The 20998-nt window shown below is 40.1% G+C and overlaps 1 protein-coding gene across 3 annotated transcripts in view; it reads left to right on the top strand.

The window, feature by feature from the left end:
* Positions 1-20998, top strand: part of ATXN7 (ataxin 7) — a 159532-nt gene that overhangs the window by 15184 nt on the left and 123350 nt on the right. For 2 of the 3 annotated variants that reach the window (XM_070776358.1, XM_070776359.1), the window contains exon 2: positions 13863-13961. The gene's annotated coding sequence lies outside the window, so the exon portion shown is untranslated. Of the gene's footprint in view, positions 1-4029; positions 5982-13862; positions 13962-20998 lie in introns of those variants that run through there. The other variant, XM_070776360.1, reaches the window with a different exon arrangement.

Raw genomic sequence — 20998 nt, 5'->3', positions numbered from 1 at the left:
CTGAATATAAATCTTAATCAGATAGAGTGAGAAAACAATGACAGAGAAAAATCAGTATTAGGTCCTGGTACCAATCTATTTTCTATTTAAAAAAGAGGAGGAGGGGGAGTGAGGTCACCAAAGATTTTATTCACATAGTCTGTTTACACAGACTGATGGTTGGAGTCAGAGGTGAAGAATTTTTCTGTGTGTGTTGCATGGGATTAACTCCAGTTTGCGTGGTTCAGTTTTCAATGGATATATGTTTGCTTCCCACTAGGTGTCCCCACTGCAGAGTTCCTGGCTCTGTCCTTGTGTTCCACTGATTAGTCTCAACGAAGATAAACTAAGTGTAACATTAAAGTATTCAGACCATAAATAGGAAGGTGTAGCTGCTGTCATAGGTCATCATCAATGTATTTCATAGCTAGATGTGATATTTGTGTTTTCCTTTAGCTCAGGTAATTAAGAGCTCACATGAAGGAAGTAGCATTTAATGGTAATAAGGGCGAAAAGGAGGAGACCTTGCATAGAACAGAAAGCATGCCACATTTAATTCTAGATTTTTGTTCCCTGCCCCCAACCATGGAAAACAAACAACTCTATTCTCTTTCTTTCTCCACTTCTCCCAGCCCCCAGAAACTTCATTATAATAAGTCATTTATTGTCATATCAAACCTGAAAGTTTGGCCCGTCAGAAGGCAGTTTGATTACTAAGCATCCTCTTCATGATTTAGCATGTTATGCCGCAAAATGAAGGTATTAATATTTAATGAGATAATTGTGTTGATTTACTGTACAAGTAGTTCATGTAGAAATTTAGAAGTGTCAAACTTGAACAGAGTTTGATAAGCCCCAATTCCCTGATCTTGATTTCTAATACCGTTTTCCAATAAAAGGAACCAGACATAATTCTACAGCTGGGGAACGTAATAAGCAAGATGAGCCTGGAGCATATTTTAATGCCAGAAAGCAAGGAGTAACAAAAAACCCACACAGATGCATAACACACATTGATGGGGTATGTCAAAGGGACACAGGAGCCTAAAAGGGCTGCCGGTGGTCACAGCTGGGATGATTGAACTAAATAATAGTTTTAAATTGTAACTCAAGATATAAAATAAATATAAATAAGATATACAATATACATATACTACATTCTAGTAAAATATATAAATAATAAGTAATATAGCAAAATAATAATATATAGCAAAATAATAATATAAAACACATACCTTTAAGTCTATACTGATACAAATAAATGACTGAATAATAAGCAAATGAGAGAGACTAAATTTTCGATATGGAAGAGTTCCAAACAATTTTTGTCAATAATCTCCAGAAAGGAAGTGAAGCATAACTGCCCATCCCGTAAATGTGGGCTTTGCACAGTGACTTCCTTCCCCAGAATACAGTATGGAAAAGAGGGGGGGAACCTTTACAGTAGAGAAACCTGACAGATATTACATCTGGCAAATGATGAAGTTAACACAACCAGTGACAAATGAACACTTGATGTGAAGTAATGAGGGTTGCACTTCAGCTCTGTAGTCTGCCTCCCCCAATTCAATAATCTCATTATAATTGTGAGAAAAACACTGGACAAGCAATTCAACTCTTTCTCCAAAGTACTTCACCAATAGTCCTCAAAACTTTTGTCAAGGTTATCAGAAACGGAAAGTCTGAGAAACTGTCACAGTCTAGAGGAGTACAGGAAACGGGACAACTGAATGTAATGTCATATGGATGGGATCCTGGAGCAGGTAAAGGGCATTAGGCAAGAACTAAGGGAATCTGAATGAAATATGGACTTCAGTTAATAATAATGTGTCAATATTGATGCATTCGTTGTGACAAATGTGACGGTAAGAGATGAACGATGGGGAAACGGGCTGTGGGGGTATATAGGGATTCTCTGTTTAGTCTTTACAACTTCTCTGTAAATTTAAAATCACTCTAAAATTAATAGTTTCTTTTTTTATAAAAAAGGGTGTTGCAAAGATGTATCTATGGTTCAAGTTTAATTTTCATCATGCTGGGCCCCTGAAGTAAATGAAACAGCCTATAGTGTCCTAGGCTGATCAGAGTGGAAAGTGGAGCAACTTCCTTGCTGTCGTCGTGTGAAGCCATGACAGTTTGTTTGCAGAATCAGAGAATGAGATATTTCTAAATGTTCTCTTGTGGAATTTCCTACCGACATGACTTTTTTCCCCCTTTGCTTCTGCCCAGTAGCAGTCCCTTGAGTGGCATTTGCTGTCCTAGTTAATCAGAGGGTAGGAGAAATGAAAAACTCTCCTCTTCCCCCTCCTACGAAGTTTCAATGGGCACTGGAAATGTAGGTCAAATTGCATCACTGTAGGAAGGAGCGAACAGGAAGGTATTTATGAAGCGCTGCCAACCTCTCTTTAGATTCCGAGTCATGATGAACCAGTGTTGAGCCAGCTTAGGTGTGAGATACAGGGAATCAGGGAGTCGTGTTTTTGATGTAGTCCCAGAATGTTACATTTTAATCGGTGATAAAAAGATCCCTGTCTAAAGCCCTAGTGAAAATAACTGACAGTGGCTTCGTTTAATTTGCATCTCCCACCTTCTGAAATTCTTTTTGTCTCTTATTTATTATCAGCATATTGCAGCAATTTATATTAATTTAGCCAGAGAGATGTTTGAATTGTAGAAATGCTTGCCTTGTGTACATAAAAAATAAATTTCATATTTGATAATCACATACGTCTAAGAATACATTTTGCAAATTACATATAATCATATGCTCAATAGGATCTTGATTAGCATACAGAAATCACAAAATAGGTTAATAAGTTATATTTGAAGTATTATATTTGATGGCGCTCGCTCTCTTTTTTTTTTTTGGTGGCAGAATCTTACAGATTTTAAAAAAAGTCTTTAAATACATGTCCTTATTTTTTATATATTGTATACCACCTATATTGTAAGATATCTGGATGTTGACTGTCAGCGTGGTTCATGTTACTGACATTGACCTGAACAATAAGCATCCTGACAGCAACATCAATTCTAAAACCTACTCTATTGTCACTCTTTCCTAGGTTTTGTCAAGATAATCGGTAGTTCATTTGTATATAGAATGGAAAATTAAATGATGAAATATATTTGCATAGGCTTGGGCGTTATTTAATCTTTTAAGATGAATAAATTGCTCTATGAAATAGATTTAACTCCGACATTTAACTTTTTTTTTAAACAACTTTTATTTATTTTTTCACTGTGCTGGGTCTTCATTGCTGTGAGGACTTTGCTTCAGTTGGGATGAGCGGGGGCTACTCTTTGCTGCAGTGCACAGACTTCTCACTGTGGGGGCTTCTCTTGTTGCGGACCACGGACTCTAGGGCTTTTGGGCTTCAGTAGTTGCGGCTCCTGGCTGTAGAGCACAGACTTGATAGTTGTGGCTCACGGGCTTAGCAGTATGGGGGATCTTCCTGGATCAGGGATCAAACCCATGTCCCCTGCATTGGCAGGTGGGTTCTTTATTGCTGAACCACCAAGGAAGCTCTAGCTATTTTTCTTGTTTGTTTTAACTTGTAACTTTGAAATAATTCAAGATTCACAGGAAACTGTGAAGGTAGTACCGAGAGGTCCTGGTTGCTCTCCACCCAATTTCTCCCATTGATTACATCTTATCTAACTATAGTATGGTAGCAAAACCAGGAAATTGACATTGGTGTATAAAGTATGGGTATAGTTCTATGCTGGTTTATCCCGTGCAGAAGCATGTAACCACTGTAGTGATCAAGGTATGAAACTGTCCCATCACTGCAGAAATCTCCTTGTTCTACTTCTTTACAGTCACAGTCATTCCTGTTATCCTCACAATCACTAACTCCTAGCAACCACTAATCTGTTCTTCAACTCTATAATTTTGTCATTTTGGGAATGTTACATATATATGATCTTTTGAGACTGTTTTTTTTTTTGGTCAGTTTTTTTTTTTTTATGCTTATAACTTTTATGGTTTCTTTTTTTTTTTTTTTTTTTGGTTAATTTATTTATTTTAATTGGAGACTAATTACTTTACAATATTGTGGTAGTTTTTGCCATACATTGACATGAGTCAGCCAGGGTGTACATGTGTCCCCCATCCTGAACCCCCCTCCCACCTCCCTCCCCATCCCATCCCTCTGGGTTGTCCCTGTGCACCAGCTTTGAGTGCCCTGTTTTCATACGTCAAACCTGGACTGGTGATCTATTTCACATACAGTAATATACATGTTTCAATGCTCTTCACTCAAATCATCCCACCCTCGCCTTCTCCCAGAGTCCAAAAGTCTGTTCTTTATATCTGTATCTCTTTTGCTGTCTTGCATATAGGGTCATTGTTACCATCTTTCTAAATTCCATATATATGTGTTAATATACTGTATTGGTGTTTTTCTTTCTGTAGGTCAGTATTTTAAAAATAATTTTATTTTAAAAAGAATATATATGTTAAACGTCTGAGCGACTTCACTTTCACTTTTCATTTTCATGCATTGGAGAAGGAAAGGGCAACCCACTCCAGTGTTCTTGCCTGGAGAATCCTAGGGACGGAGGAGCCTGGTGGGCTGCTGTCTATGGAGTCACACAGAGTCGGACGTGACTGAAGCGACTTAGCAGCAGCAGCAGCAGTTAAACGTCTTAAAGAAATATTTATTTTTAAAACAACTTGTGGGCTTCCCTCGTGGCTCAGCTGAGAATCTGCGTGCAATGCGAGAGACCTGAGTTCAATCCCTGGATTGGGAAGATCTCCTGGAGAAGGGAAAGGCTACCCACTCTAGTATTCTGGCCTGGAGAATTCCATGAACTGTATAGTTCATGGCGTCACAAAGAGTCAGACAAAAAAAATTGACAAAAATAAAATAAAACAACTTGTTATCCAGAGTTTGATTCATGAATTTTCAAACCTGTGTTTTTCTAGCTTGGATGTTCTATGCTCTGTGTTGCTATATTTGAACAGCGGCTAAAGTCGCATGTGCCGACCTAATAGCTGATTATAGCATTAACCTTATTGCCTACTGTTAAGGACGATACCGTGAAGTTAAAGGGAAAATTACCCTGGGAAAAGCCAATTCCATTGACAAAGTAAATACTACAGTTGATTACTGAGCGAGAGTAAGAAGCCCAAATATATACTTTAATTGTACCAAATAAAGTAAGTGACCCGCATCTGTATTCCATTTGATCCTGAAAGAACTCTTTAAAGGAGAGAGACTTTTTGGAACAGCATATTTAAATGAACAACAGTTGAACTCTTCACATTAATTAACTAATGTAAAGATTGTTGTACAGGATTTTACTGTATGTGGTTAATGTGAGACGTCATCATAAGAAAGTCTGTGTCTGCATGATGTTAATAAGATTTTTTGGAAATGGACTCCTATGGGTGAGTGAAGGTGGGAACAAACAGCCTCAGAAGGAAGAAATCTTCCTCAGATGCCAGTGTGTTGTTTTCTAACAAAATGTAAAAAAAAAAAAAAAACACCTCTGGGAGCTGTAGGAGGACAGCTTAGTGTTTGGCTACAGCTAACCATACCATGGCTCTAAGGAGCCCAACGTGGGGACTTACAGAACTGTAATTGAGCAAATAGAAGGTGGGTCCCAGGGCACCATTCTGAGCTCACCCTTGGTGAAGGAGTGAGCCTTGCTCCTCGGCTTGCGTAGAGGTCCTGCTCCTGGACAGATATTTACAAATGGGATACTCATGTAACTGGCATTTGGTCTCCATTTGACTATAGCTCCTGGCATTTTAGGCAGTCTTCCTCCCAGATAGGAAAATATCCTTTGTAATTAAAATCAGCCTCTATTTACTGACGTTTTTCTTTTTTTCTTTTTTCCTTCAAGCAGCATATGACCCTACTTAAAGTAGCTGTTAGGATGGAAGAGAAGGGAACAATCATTTCTTGACCATTGAATATATGCCAGCCACTGTGCTATGTATGTACAGTCACATATGGAATTACAGTATGGAGAAACTGCATTCATGACACTCAGTAAGTGACGGGTCTGAAATAAGCAGCGTACTAGGTAACTCTTCAGAGCATATAGGCCTGTTTTCTTGGTCAGGTACATTTAAGAGGCAGTGGCCTGAAATACTATATATATAAATATATAAAAAATGTCATATATATATATGTGAAACTTCATATATATATATAACTTCATATATATATATATATATATATATATATAAAATATATATCCACTCCAGTATTCTTGCCTGGAGCATGGATAGAGGAGTCTCGCGAGCTACATTCCGTGGGTCACAAAGAATCAGACACGACTAACACTTTCACTTTTTCACTTTCACACACATTGTATAGAGAGATAATTTAAAGAATATATATCTATTAATTAACTTAAATATTTATACAAAGTATGAAGTAATACAGAATTTAAAGATGTAAGATCTCACCTTCCTGTTAGCAGTTTTCTATCCAGGTGAGGAAAATAAATTATAAGTACAAGAAAAACCAACTAAGTACAGGAGTGAAAATTACTTAACCTATCAATACAATGTGTATAATAAGGCAATCTATAATTAATTACTTAATAAATCTTTCAGATTGTAAGTGCTGTAATTGTTCAGAGGTAATGATTATTCATCTCTGACCCTTGATTTTGTTACCTGTAACATGCATATGATACCTATGTCATAGTGAGAAATAAATAAAACAGGCATGTATTGCTCATTACTTAATGTGTGAAAGTGGTCATTGCTGTTTTATCTGACTCTTTGCGACCCCGTGGACTATAGTCTGCCAGGCTCCTCTGTCCATGGAATTCTCCAGGCTGGGGTACTAGAGTGGGTAGCCATTCCACTCCAGGGGGTCTTCCCCACCCGGAAATCAAACCTGGGTCTCCTGCATTGCAGGCATATTCTTTACCATCTGAGCCACCAAGAAAGCCCATTACTTAGTGTACTTTAAATAAATTGTAGCTGTGCCATTGGCAAGGAAAATGCTGATGATGTAGTGACAACAATAATACTGTATCAGTGTAGGTTGACTGCTGTCACTACCCAAGACCTCGGTAGTTTAACACGATCCATGTTTATTTCTCACCCAAGTCACAGCTCTGTGTGTGTTGGCAAGGAGGCTGTCACTTTCCCGGTCACTCGGGGGTGAGATTTTGTGGCTTTGCTCACTTCTTGGTGCTTGGAACCCTCTCCATTTGACCAGCAGAGGGTATGAGAGATTGAGGATTAAGAAAAGGAGGTTTCTATGGGCCAAGCCTAGAAGTGGCATCCAACATTTCTGTTCACGTTTTAGGACTCAGTCATATGGTTATACCTTACTACAACGCGTATTGGGAAATTTAGTCTAACTGTGTGCTCAGGAGGAGGAGAATGTGAGTATAGGTGAGCATTGGCAATCTATCATAGATAATAATTAGAGGAGCTTAATAGAAGAGGAGGGATTTTTTTTCTGGATCTTTTAAAGAGAGATTTGTAATAGACTATTCAGCCTGCCTTTAGGTAGCATTATTTCAAGAGGAAGGATAGAACTTAAAAAGCCTGCAAGCATTGTTCATAAAAATTACGCTTTTGTCCCATTAGCCACTGCCTTTATTGTAGGCCATTTTGTAGTGACCTTGGACAAGCCATCTAACCATTTTAGACTCCTATTTCCTTCCATATTAATATTGTCCATAGGACTGCAGTGAAAATCAAATAAGACTAGGCCTGGCAGATACTTAGCACTGAGTCTAGCCCAGAGTAAACACTCAATGAAAGTTATTATTGATAATGTTAATATGTATGACCCCAGAACTAAATAGCTGCTAGCTGTTCATTTATCTTTCCTAAAGGACCACCTCGAGTAGCAAAGAATGACTTGACTTGAGTTTATTTACATGAAGTTTAGAATTCTGGAACCCCAGTTTGGTAATAGGAGATTAATGTTCCCCTGGCAGAATATTAGAGGAGAAACCCTCTCTGTCTCCCCAGGCTTGCATCCTTCCATTTGACTTCACAGACTTTTTATTCCTCTCAGAAGAGGATAACAGGAGTATTGGGCTGTAATTTATTCCTCCTCCCTCCTTCCCAGATCTTCCTCAGCTCTATTGTGAATTTGTCTGGGAAGAGTGAGGTTAATGTCAGAAGAGCTACTTTTTGCTCAGGCCTGATGGCAAGTTCTTAGCAAGAGAAGAACATCCCTCCCAGGTCCGTGTTACTTTCAGTGGAGGGATAATTGTCAGAGCTTGTGGTTCCATTTAACCCAGTTCTATTCAGCAGGTATTTATTAACAGCCCTGGGGAAACAAGATTGAAATGTTGCAGACCTTGCCTCTAAGAAACCCCCTTAGGGAGGTGAGTTTCTTGAAAGGTAAGAAGAAAGGAATTCTAGGTGGCGGGAAGAGCAGGTCTAGAAGAATAGAGGTCGGAAGGGATGACACAGGCTCACCTCATGGATGCACCTGCCTCAGGTCTGCCCCTTGTTGGCCTCTCCTCACAAGCCTCAGTTTTCTCTCTGTTAAAGGAGTAGAGTAAAAGTTCCAACATCATAGACCTGGGAGGATCAAGTTAGATGACACACATAAGTGTTACTTGCTCAGTCGTGTCCAGTTCTTGCCTGCCAGAGTCCTCTGTCCATGAAATTCTCCAGGCAAGAATACTGGGGTGAGTAGCCATTTCCTTCCACAGGGGAATCTTCCCAACCCAGGGATTGAACCCAGGTCCTCCCGCATTACAGGCAGATTCTTTACCATCTGAGCTACCAGGGAAGTTAATGATGTGTTAATAGTACTGGGCACAAGGTAAGTGCTTAGTACATGACAGCTGCTACTATTGTTACTGTTTTTGTGTGCTTCTGTAAATCAACCTGTAAACCCACTGACTTGACCAAGGATTTTTCACAGACAAATTAGGGCACTGGGAATTCTATTACACTTTTGGTTCTCTCTTAGGGCTCTGGTAAAATAGTGTACTGTAGTCACCATTGATGGAAAAATGGCCTGCTGACGCCTGAGCTAAAAGGATAGAGAATCCAGTATATCTCAGAGAGGTCTGGGAGAGTTGGGACTTGAGATGGAAGAGCCATGAGACCTGAAAGGGCAAAGGGAATGAGGAATGACTATGTTGAACCCTTTGGGGAAGAAAGAGCCTGAATGTGGGTGTATAGATAGAAGCTGTCAGAAAACAGAGCGTCCTTTAAAAATGTTAAGACTCCACATAAAGAGTTTCATGGAAGGTCAGGAAAGCCCACAACTGACTGCAGGGCACTAAGATGTATCCTTGAAACCTAGGCAGAGGTGCTGCAGTTCTTCCTAGCAAGTGGCTTCAGCTCCTCCTTTACCAGTTCTGTTTTCAGGCTGTTTTGGTGTTCACTGGAGTGAGCCTTAGTGAGTCCCTGTGGCTCAGGAGTTACAGAAACTTGACGGTGTCCATGGGGGATTGGGTCCAGGATTGCATTGTGGACCATCCAGTCCCATGGTATCCACTGGCTCTGCATCCACAATTTCAGCTGCAGATTGTAAACACAGTGTCGGATCAGATCAGTGATGGTGGAATCCATGGATGAGGAACCTGCGGATGAGACAGTCAACTGTGTAGAGTTTCATTCTTAAATTTGTTTTGCCAGGGAGAAAACTGGTCAGGGTGAAAGCGAGGTGGAGCTTGGGTCGGAGGACAGCTGCTGCTGCTGCTAAGTCGCTTCAGTCGTGTCCGACTCTGTGTGACCCCGTAGATGGCAGCCCACCAGGCTCCCCCGTCCCTGGGATTCTCCAGGCAAGAACACTGGAGTGGGTTGCCATTTCCTTCTCCAATGCATGAAAGTGAAAGGTGAAAGTGAAGTCGCTCAGTCGTGTCCGACTCTTCGCTACCCCATGGACTGCAGCCTCCCAGGCTCCTCCGTCCATGGGATTTTCTAGGCAAGACTACTGGAGTGGGGTGCCATTGCCTTCTCCGAGTAAGTAAACTAAGGACCCCATTTAAATCATGTTTTTGGAGAATATGCCCACAGTTGACAAACAGCTTTAAAATTTTTGGTTTATGGTTTTTCAATCGGGAGACAGGAAAGCAACAAACGCTCAGAGTCACAAGCTTGGCTTCTGACAGGGGACAAGCCTGGAAGGAAAATCAGTGATGTAGCCAAGCTGCGTACTTTGGGAGGTAGATGCTCAGTGACAAGAGGCAGCCCATGACATGGCATCGCCCCATGCAGGAGAGCTAGCCTTAGTAGCCACGTTTTTGGAAGAGAAAGTAGAAATATGGAATTTTAAGTGGATTTCCCCACTTTTTAAATATTACCAACAAATCCCTCCCCACCCTTTTCCTGTAAGATCACTAAACAGACAGACAAAACAGTGAACTATTTTAGGCCCATGGTCTTTGGAGTGAGAGTTGAAGAATGGAGAGAAGAACGTGTAACCTAGCAGGCGGCTCAGATTCATACACTCCTGGATCCTGTGCTTTCGGGGCACATCACTGGGCACAGGGCACATGCTCCACACGTTTTCACTGAATAAATAAACCTGCTGGGGTAGCCCTCTGCTGAGACATGGAGAGTGAGGAGTCGGCCTTCCCTCACCTCCAGCTTAGAAGAGAGAATCAAATCAGAACCTTTGTGGTCCTCCTTGTGGGCCTGCTTTTGCAGCCCTTTCTCTTCTCTTTCACAGCCTCTCTGCAAGCACCTGGGGCACATTCTTACTCTAAAGCTCCAGAGTTTGCCTGGAAGTGAAGAAAATTTAAGAAATAAAAAGAAAGTGTATACTGTCATGCTTAAAAACAGGTCCAACTCAGTGTAGCGTGTATTTCCTTTCCTCTATCAAGGTTAGTGCAGTTTTGCTTAATTTTGATAGACTCAATTATATAACAAGAAGTGATCCAGATTATGGCTTAAATTGCAACAAGGCTCTCAGAGTCTTAAAAGGACATAGAAATGTTACTCCTAGAAAATGAGTTCTTTTCTTTAAAACTGATAAGATGCTGCCCATGTAACAGTGTGGGCTTTTTGCTGTTTAAAGTTAATGAGAAGACTTTTCTGAACCCTTGGGCATTCCACAGGATCCTCTTTTATATAAAATTCTGCTGGATATCTGCCCATTTATTTATTTCGTAGTACAAACATATTACTGTCTTTTCTGCAAGATTATTTTTGTTGCAGTTATCAGAAATCAATTCCAAAAATTTAAGCTCAGGTTAGGGGGCCATTTACCCTGCAGGTCCAGGGGATTCTTAGAATGCTACAGAGGATGTGCTTGGATCCTCTGGGAGACTATATGTGGGACAAGAAAGCCCTGGAACCCCTTGGGCAGAAACCAGTTCCTTTTTTGTCCTCGGGGGTTCCAGGGTCTCCTGGGGCTGGTTTACTCTGAGCAGCATCTTCACACATCAGTCTGCTCACTGGTCTTTTCCTAAACACTGAGAGCACATGGGGGAGCTTGCAGCATAAACCAGAATAGACCCTGTTCATCCCAGTTTCTAGTTCTCAGGAGAACGAATTGAATGTCTTAGTTTGGGTCATGTGTCCAACTGTGGCCAAAACAAGAGGAGTTTGGAGTCCCATAGTACGAACATGACTTGGCATTGGGAAATATGGTGCTTACAGAATCACCATGGGCTCAACAGCCACTCTAGACAAAAGGCATCGTCTACAATCTCCATCCCCACCCTCCAACCAAAAGAAAAAGAAAGTAAATATATGCCTCTCAGGACTTTGGAGAACATTCAAATTATGTCTTTTCTTCTTGTTTCATCTCCTCTCCCACCTGTAATGGGCTGTCACTTTTAGAAAATCTTTAAAAATTATATTTATTGAATGCTTGTTATGTAATAGGTGGTGAATGAGTAAAAGCTATCAAGTTTTATGTTTCTATTGTTCGGAAATATTCTCCAGTCTTCCTTTTAAATTATCTCTCTTTCTCTTTGCAAAACAAAATAAAGCGGCTGTTTAGACAGTTTGGTGTACTGAAAAGGGAACTAAATAGCACCAAAGGCCTCCGTTCTGGTTCCAGTTTCAAACCATTTATTTGCTGGGTAATCTTGAGCAAATTATGACCTCTCCGTTTGTTTCCTCAGTAGTAAAATGGAGATCATAATAACAGCTCTTTTGAACACAGTGTTATTGTGAAGATAAAGTGAAAGAACATATACAAACGTGATAGTTTTTTTTTTTTTTTTCTTTTTTCATATTGAAGAAAGATTTCTGACCCCTATTCTGAGAAAAGTTACTATTTTTAAATGCTTATTTTTAGTAGCTGCCACTACCATTTTTTCTCCAAGAATAGGGTTTCTCTTAAAGCATTTTTACAGTATTCAGGCTAGTAAATGGTGAATTCTTTTAAAGGCAAACACTATCTTGGGGGAGATTTTACAGCACTCAAGATCTGATGACTTCCTTGAATACTTGGAGATCTAGATGAAGTATCCTGATGGAAAATTGAAAGCTAGCTTGACCTGGAGAAGTAAGGTCAAGCACATACGATGCCACTGTTATTCTGTCTGCGTCTCCAGCCTACCTTGAGGGAATAACCATTGGGGAGGTGGCTAGTGGCTGCTTCTGTCCTGGGAATTTGTAGGTTACCTTGGAGTGATTTGGCATAGCTGTAAAATTTGGCATAGCTGTTTAGGATGCAAAGAAATGAATTTTGGCTCAGGACACACATGTTAAACAGGATAGTGGCTTTTATTGGAAATAAGGCAGAAAAGAAACACTAAAATAGAAATCAGAGAAAAATTTTTAAAAGGTATGAGACTGGGATGCAATTAGAAATCTGAGAAACAGCTGGCTTATAAAGATTGTAGGAATGATTACATTGCTGAATAATATTCTGTGAGTGAATAAAACAGTTTAAAAAGGGAGAGGGGAGGGATATGATCCAGGAGCAACTTAAAAGCCAATAAAGGTAATTACGAATAAATGTTCAAACATGGCATAGAATTTCAGCCACTGAGTTTTGCAGAAGCTTTATTAGCACCTCAAACCTTAGAAATATTTGGCTTGCCATCTTCGAATGTATGATAATAAATATGAGTTGAGGAAAGCAGTATTCCTGCCTCCCGACCTTGATGAATAGCCAGTGAGGATTATAGGAAGAGAAGTGTATTTGCTCGTGAATTTTTCATATGAAAGCAGCCTGCCTTGTGCTTTATACTTGAGCAGCACCTGTGCCGTAGTTGTGTCGTTGCCCATATTTGCTGTTCCTTCTCTCCTGCTGCCTGTCAGTCTTGACACCAGCTTAATTTCTAACTCTGGCTTGTTAATCTCCGGTCCCTTGATTCTGTACCTCAATGCCCCCCCTCCCCCCCCCCTCCCCGCGCTCCCAAATTAATTTGAATAGTACCCACATTCTACTTTAAATGTGCATGTATGCAAGTACAAAAATACATAGATAAGGGAGTGGGTTTGTGTGTGTGTGTGCTTTTTAGAAAGATGGTTTAACTGAGCTTTTGTTTCCTGTCTGTACTATTATAAATTGCTTTTATAAACTGCTGAATGATAAAGGACAGAGAGAGCTCTCCAAATAATATTCTCACTCAGTGTGTTGTGTGTGTGTGTGTTTAAATCTGTGATTCTGACAGGTTTCATAGGAGCAGGCTTCCTGAATAGCCATTTTAAAAATTAAGTGAAAACTCATTAGTGGCAAATTACACACAATGATTTTAAGCCCCAGGAGGCTGACTCTATGTACATATTGAGTAGTCATTTGTTCTTAGTTTATTGTGTAAATATAGCCAATTAAATTCTTTGTAAAAAAAAATTGAATTGAGTTTGTTCTAAAACTGGTACAGTGCCTCGCATTTTAACACTTTGACATTTTAAAGCACATATCATAATTTGGGGACACTGGCAGCTAATGAGACTAGATTTCTGATTCATTTTATCCTTTGTTTCATCGCTTTGCCTGTTTTCTTTCTTTCTTTTTTTTTTGTAGGTCTGAACAAAATTAAGAAGAAAGAGCTGCTACAATCACAGCAGATGAAGATCCACTAGTAAATTGATCAAGATTTTTGGCCAGCCCTCCAAAGAAAAGGTAACTTGCTCTTTCACCATCAGATCAGATCAGTCGCTCAGTCGTGTCAGACTCTGTGACCCCATGAATTGCAGCACGCCAGGCCTCCCTGTCCATCACCAACTCCCGGAGTTCACTGAAACTCACCATAGCAGGGCTGAATACTGCAGTGCGTCTGATTATAAGAGTTTTAGTTCTACCAAAGGATGGTAATTTTTAAAATTTAAGGTATCTGAGTAAGATCTTCAATTTTAAGCATAACCCCAAATATGATCATATTAATGTGAAATGATAGTGAATTTTAGAGTACAGTATTTTTAGATGTTTGTCAGATTAAAATCTTCAAAATAACCCTCCCTCCCCCAAATTCAGTGAAATTTTTGGAATACTTTGGAGATAGGAAATCCACGCCCCCCCCCCCCACCCCCATCTATAGCCACCTTTTCCTGTGAAGCTGTCTAAAGATGTGCTCTTGTATTTTGTCCTGTTTCACTTTGCCAAACTCCTGTTTTCTTCTCTCTACAAGCAACGTAGACCCAGCTGCCCAGGGCAGGGGAGAGTTTAAGGAAATTGTAAAATAGGCAGGAGGACTTCAGGCACACTTCCTGGGCCCAGGGCCTTTGCCCAGCCTGCCAGAAAGCTCTCTGCTCGTGAGCAGTCCCAGATCTTCACAGAGATAGCAGCCACCGTTGATTGAGTTTCTCACTACACGATTGTGATTTTCCTCTAACTATCTGGGGAGGAAGGTGGTAAGTTTCAAATAATGTGAAAAAGGAGAAAAATTGCCGGAGGAATTTTTATTATTAAAAAAAAATAATAAAAGATCTATGCTCCCATCTACTCTTAAAAGAAATGAGGGGGCTTCCAAGTTAAGATGCAGTTTAAGATGAGTCATTGAAGAATAAACCTGAAAAGAATCCAAACAGGAAAGACCAAAGGAGTTTCAGCATCTGAAACTGATCAGCTTACATATTTAGATGACAAATTGCAGTGCTTCCATCAGGTTATAGGCATCTGTAGCAAAGATAGAACCATTGTGGACAACATGAACATGTGTCTTGACCATGGCGAAGCAGAAACGGGAGCTTCTAGAAGGATGTGGTAGTTCTGTTAAGGTGTTTAGAAGAACATAAGACTGGATAGCTATGCAGTCTCAACCTTCAAAACAGGCCCTTAAAATTTTTCCGGCCCAAAGCTGAAAGGCCAGTAGTGCAGAGGTATCTTTCAGTGATCATCACAGTCATCACCGAGGATGTTATTCTCTGTGGAATGTCTGGAAAGTGCCAGAGAAGAGAGAAGCAGGACTTCCCTAGATGGTGATCAGCAGCTGGCAGGGGTGGGATATGAGGAGGTGAGAGGAGAAAGTAGAGAGAAAACATATCTGACAGAAATGCTAAAGGAGCTCGTTAGTCCATAATTGTTTATTGAGCTTCTACTGTGTGCAGGATTGTCCCTGAGGAGGAAAAGAGAGCAATAGGAGGTGATTTTCACAGACTACTATTCTGATGAAGAATAAAATACAATAGGATTGTTACTGTTCAGTTGCTAAGTCATGTCTGACTCTTTGCAACCCCATGGACTGCAGCACGCCAGGCTCCTCTGTCCTCCACTATCTCCCGGAGTTTTCTCAAATTCGTGTCCATTGAGTTGGTGATGCCATCCAACCATCTCATTCTCTGCCGTGCTCTTCTCCTTTTGCCTTCAGTCTTTCTCAGCATCAGGGTCTTTTCTAATGAATCAACTCTTTGCATTTGGTGGCCAAAGTATTGGAGCTTTAGCTTCAGCATCAGCTCTTCCAATGAATATTCAGGGTTGATTTCCTTTAGGGTTGACTTGTTTGATCTTCTTGCAGTCCAAGGGACTCTCAAGAGTCTTCTCCAGCACCACAATTGAAAAGCATTAATTCTTTGGTGCTCAACCTTCTTTATGGCCCAACTCTCTATACTGAACTGTGTTGGCAAAGTAATGTCTCTGCTTTTTAATTCAGTCTAGGTTTGTCATAGCTTTTCTTCCAAGGAGCAAGTGTGTTTTAGTTTTTGGCCGCAGTCACTGTCTGCAGTGGTTTTGGAGCCCAAGAAAATAAAATCTCACTGCTTCCACTTTTTCCCCTTCTGTTTGCCATGAGGTGATGGGACTAGATGCCATGACCTTATTTGTAATGTTGAGTTTCAAGCTTTTTCACTCTCCTCTTTGACCCTCATTAAAAGGCTCTTTAGCTCCTTCTTGCTTTCTGCCATCAGAGTGGTACATACAATAGGGCACCAGGAAGCCAATGACAAGGGGTTAAAGAAGTATTGGACTCGGGTCTGCAGGGGTCAGATGTGTGGAGGAATGAAATGTACCAGGTAAAACTATGAGAAACTATTAGATTCATGACCAGTCGCAAAGGGCTTACCTTTTCAGTACCAGCTGACTGTAGGCCCCAAAATCCATTCAGCAAGTATTAATGGAGTGCCTGCTTACATGCAGTGCTCTTCTGGGCACTGAGTATTAATTAGTAAATAAAAGGAACACAAGCCCCTGCCATTGTGCCACTGGAACAGATAACAGGTAGCAAATATAATAAGTAAATACAGTGATCTGCCTTCTATTTTAATAAAACCACTCTGGCCACTCTATGTATTCAGTTAGGGTATAGAGAGCAAGGGTGAAAACAGTGAGAGCAGTTAAAACTGTGGTTACTGAAATAACCCAGACCCATCAAAATGTTAAGAAAATGGAAAACCTAACCTTAATGAATTTTTTTGATTGTTTTCAAAGTCAGCAATGTAAGAAAAGAATTTGAGTCAGCCTAAATAAGTCTGTGGGATTCTGCCATGTGCTGACACTTGCTGCTTTGGGTATAGAAGTGATAAAGGAAGTAAGAGAAAGGTGAGGACTTCGGGACAAGGCTAGCTTGGGAAAGGTTAGAGTGGATTTGAACCTCACATGAAAGCTTGATTTTGATTATCGCATGAAGCTGAACAAAGGGAAAAAATAATGGCGTGCAACTAGTCACAGAAGTAAAAAGGTGGAAAGAACCCGAACGTCCGTCAACTGATGAATGGATCAGTAAATGATGATATATCCACACACAGTGAAATTTTATTCAGCCATAAAGTAGAAGTTACAGATATGTGCTCCAACCTGGGTGAACCTTGAACCGTATGCTAACTGAAAGAAGTCAGACACAAGAGGTCACATACCGCATTGTTTCAACATTGTGAAATATCCAAAATAGGCATATCTATTGAGAAAGAAAACATGCGGTTTCTAGGGGCTGGGGGAGGGATGGGAGAGGGGGCGTGACCGCTTAATGGGTACAGGGTTTCCTTTCAGGGTGATGACATGTTCTAGACAAGGCTGTGAGTATGATTGCATCACATTGTGAGTGCACTCAGTGTCACTAAGTTGTACATTTAAAATGGTTAAAATGGTGAATTTTATGTTATGTGAATATTACCTCAATTTTTTTAAAAAAAGGATGGCATGTGGAAAAGTATTTGAAGGATATGTGTTTTACATCTTGTCTAGCTAGAGTGGAGTCTTTGTAAGGGGGTGTGACAGATGATAAAGCTAGAAGAAAAAAAAAAGGATGTTGAGTCAGATAGTGAAAGTTGTTGACTGCCAGGCCAGCAGTTTAGATTCTCTTCTGTTGGCAGCTGTAAAACCCAGCAGGGTCTGCTCCACAAGTTCTTAAGAAAGAAACTGAAGCAAGGTTGATGCTTTGGGAATTGCAGCCTCTGGGTTGCAAAGTAAAGCAAGCAGTCCCTGGCTTTATCAGTCTAGGATATTTCTGCTCACCTCATGGAATTTTATGATACTGTCATGGAAGTCTTAAACAAAATTAATTTAGAATTTCCTAATCTTTAAAAAAAGCATTCTTATTATAGTTCCTGATTATGAATGTTTGCTATTAAAAAATATTAGGTAACTATGTGAGGCGACTGATATGTCAGCTAACCTTGATTGTGGTAATTGTTTGGAGATATATGTGTGCATGCTTAGTCACTGTTGTGTCCAACTCTTTGTGGCCCCCTAGACTGTAGCCCGCCAGGCTCCTCTGCCCACGTCATTTCCCAGGCAAGGACACTGGAGTCGGGGGCTACCTCCTACTCCAAGGGATCTTCCCAACCCAGGGATAGAACCTGCGTTTCTGTGTCTCCTACTTTGGCAGGCAGGTGAATTCTTTACCACTGGCACCCTCAGTGAAGCTCTATGTATCCATATCTGTGGATCTTTCTCAAGTATCTCAAATCTTCACATTGTACACCTTAAACATACATAATCCTTTGTGTCAATTATATTTCAGTAAAGCTGGGAAAAATGTAAACATTATATAAACCCCAATAAAAAGCCCCTTTAATTACATTCCTTCCCTCTCTACTACCTGTAAGTCTAGAGTTATCTACTGTTTTCTATACATAGATTTGTTGTTGTTATATTTATTTTCACAAAAGTGGCACATATTATGCATAGTATTTTGTATATCCCTTAAAAATATTTATATCTTGGCTGTCTTTCTACTTCTTTCTTTTGGATTGCTATATTACATGCTAGACCTCCATTTGTAAAGACAACAACAAAAAAATGAAAAGCAAATGCCATTTACCTCTTATTACAAAGAAAATGCAGTGTCATAAAATGTAAAAGTGACCAACACGATGAGCTCTTACTATTTGCCAGGCATTCTTCTAACCATATTAATTTGCTAACTCCTTGTAACAACCTGATGATGTAGATATGGTTTGATCCTCCTTTTGCAGAGAAGTTAACTGAGGCACAGACAAAATGTGTCCTATTACATTTTGGTAACAGGTCAATGGATTGTCAGTGGCAGAATCGGGCTCCAAGACCAGCCTCAGCTCCAACTTGTTCAACTCCATCTTGTTATGAGGACCTTGTGGTCAATGGTATGAGATCATAGAGATTTTTCAAGAGAAGTCAATCTGAAATTTTGTGTGAAATTTTCCAAATTTTAAGGTTGGCTTTAAAAAATAGCTTTATTGAGATGTAATTTAAATGCTGCAGATTTACCATTTGAATCATTTTTAATACATTGACAGTGTTGCACAGACAGCACCTCTATATAGGTCTAAAATTAGTTCATCAGTCCCAAAGGAGACATTGTTTGCATAAAGCAGTCACTTTCCATCCTTCTCTCTTCTCTCTAACCAGATCCTGGAAGCCCCTCATCTGCTTTGTTTCTGTGGCTTTACCTGTTTTGGATATTTCACATGAATGAAATCATGCAATATGTGACTTTTTGTGTCTGGCTTCTTTTACTTTGCATGTTTTTGAGGTTTATCTGTATTGCAGCATTTATCAGTATCTCATTCCTTTTAATGAGTGAATAATACTCTATTGTGTGGCTATACCGCATTGTATTTAGGCATTCTGCAGTTGGTGGACACCTGGTTGCTTCCACCTTTTGGCTTTGTGAAAAATGCCCTTATGAACGTTGGTGTACAGGTATCTCTTTGAGTCCCTGCTTTCAGTTCTTTGAGTGAACATCTAGAAGTGGAATTGCTGGATCATATTGTAATCCTTCGTTTAACCTTTTAAAGGACTGTCAAACTGTTTTCCACAGGGGCTGCACCGTTTTACTTTCCCATCCACAATCTACGTTGATTCCTCCACATCCTCACCAACACTTGTCATTTGCTGTTTTGTTTGTTTTTATTTCCTTAGTGGCTATCCTAGAGGGTGTGGTGTGATATCTCATTATAACTTTCGTTTGTATTTATCTTACGACAAAAGATGTTGAGCATCTTTTTACGTGCTTATTGGTCATTTGTATTATCTTGTGTGGAGAAATGTCTATTGAGAACTTTTTGAATTGTGAAAATTGGATTATTTGTCCTTTTTAGTTTTAGATGTAAGAGTTCTTTATACATTCTACATACAAGTCCCTTATCAGGTAAAGGATTTACAAAAATTTTCTCCATTCTCTGGGTTCTTTTCAGTTCCTTCAAGGTGTCCTTTGAAGCACAAAAGTTTCATGATTTCAATGAAGTCCAGTTTATCTATTTGGCCTTGTTTTGTAAGAAATACTTAGTAAGTTGGATTGCAGCCTTCTAACCATCCACTTGTGACTGCAGCTGCGCTGCCCCTTTCCCCAGAAACCGATGGGGAAAAATGTTCTGTGAAAATACCTGTTCTCTGGAGTGAAGACAAGAAGCTCTGGAAAGCGGCAAAGTCGAGTCTCACCAGTGGTGGTTTTGTTCTGGTTTACCTTTTCTGCTCCTGAGGTTCCTTCACTTTGAGCAGTTGGGTGGAGAGGAGGATGCAATAGAAAGTGGAGAGCAGGATCAAGGTCTATGTGTCCTGCAGATATTATGCTGGTCAGAAGCATAAAACTGGTTAAAATAAAAGGTTGAAACTTTGCCTTAAGTCATAGATGGTGCCATTTAAAATCAAAGTTGCCATGAGAATGAAGTAATTGTGTCTTTCTGGGAAAAAGGGTTTAGGGACCATGAAATCTAGAGAGTCATTTGGGTTCAGGTCTCTCCCTTTGTATAAGAAAATATTTGTGTGGGTTGGGGATTGAAGATAGGGACCTGTATTCATTTGCAGCCATTCATTCACATGTTAGTGAAATGTAGTTAAATCTGCATGCTCTCTCTCTCTACCAAGGAAAAGAAGGTTTTATGTTAGAGGTGGAAAGGTTCCACAAAGGACCTTTGTGGAACAGTCTGTCTTTGGGGAACCCAGATGGGTTCCTGAATCCATGTACACGAAGGGTGTGGCAGTTAGGGGAGTTCTGTTTGCTGGATCTATGTCTTTGCTTAGGGCTGGAACTTTGCTGCAGAGAAAGGGAGAAAAGAGCTGTGTTATTCCTTCCTCCTTGTGCTATTACACTTTCAGTTAGTCCTAGAGTTCAGCCCTAAGGCATTTTGCTGACCAGCTTGGGGACCTGGCCACCATACATCTTACAGTTTGTGAGGAGGTGGTTTCCATGTTCCAAATGACACTCTTATGTTGGGAATGCAAACTGTTAATCCATGGGAGACTAAACATATATTTCATTGCCACCATGATTTCAGGACATATACTACCCTTAACCTCGGTCCAGGAGG

The sequence above is a fragment of the Bos indicus genome, chromosome 22, assembly GCF_029378745.1.
Source record: "Bos indicus isolate NIAB-ARS_2022 breed Sahiwal x Tharparkar chromosome 22, NIAB-ARS_B.indTharparkar_mat_pri_1.0, whole genome shotgun sequence".
Taxonomy (NCBI): Eukaryota; Metazoa; Chordata; class Mammalia; order Artiodactyla; family Bovidae; genus Bos; species Bos indicus.
The sequence above is the reverse complement of the archived record's forward strand: the minus strand, read 5'-3'. Positions and strand labels throughout refer to the sequence as shown.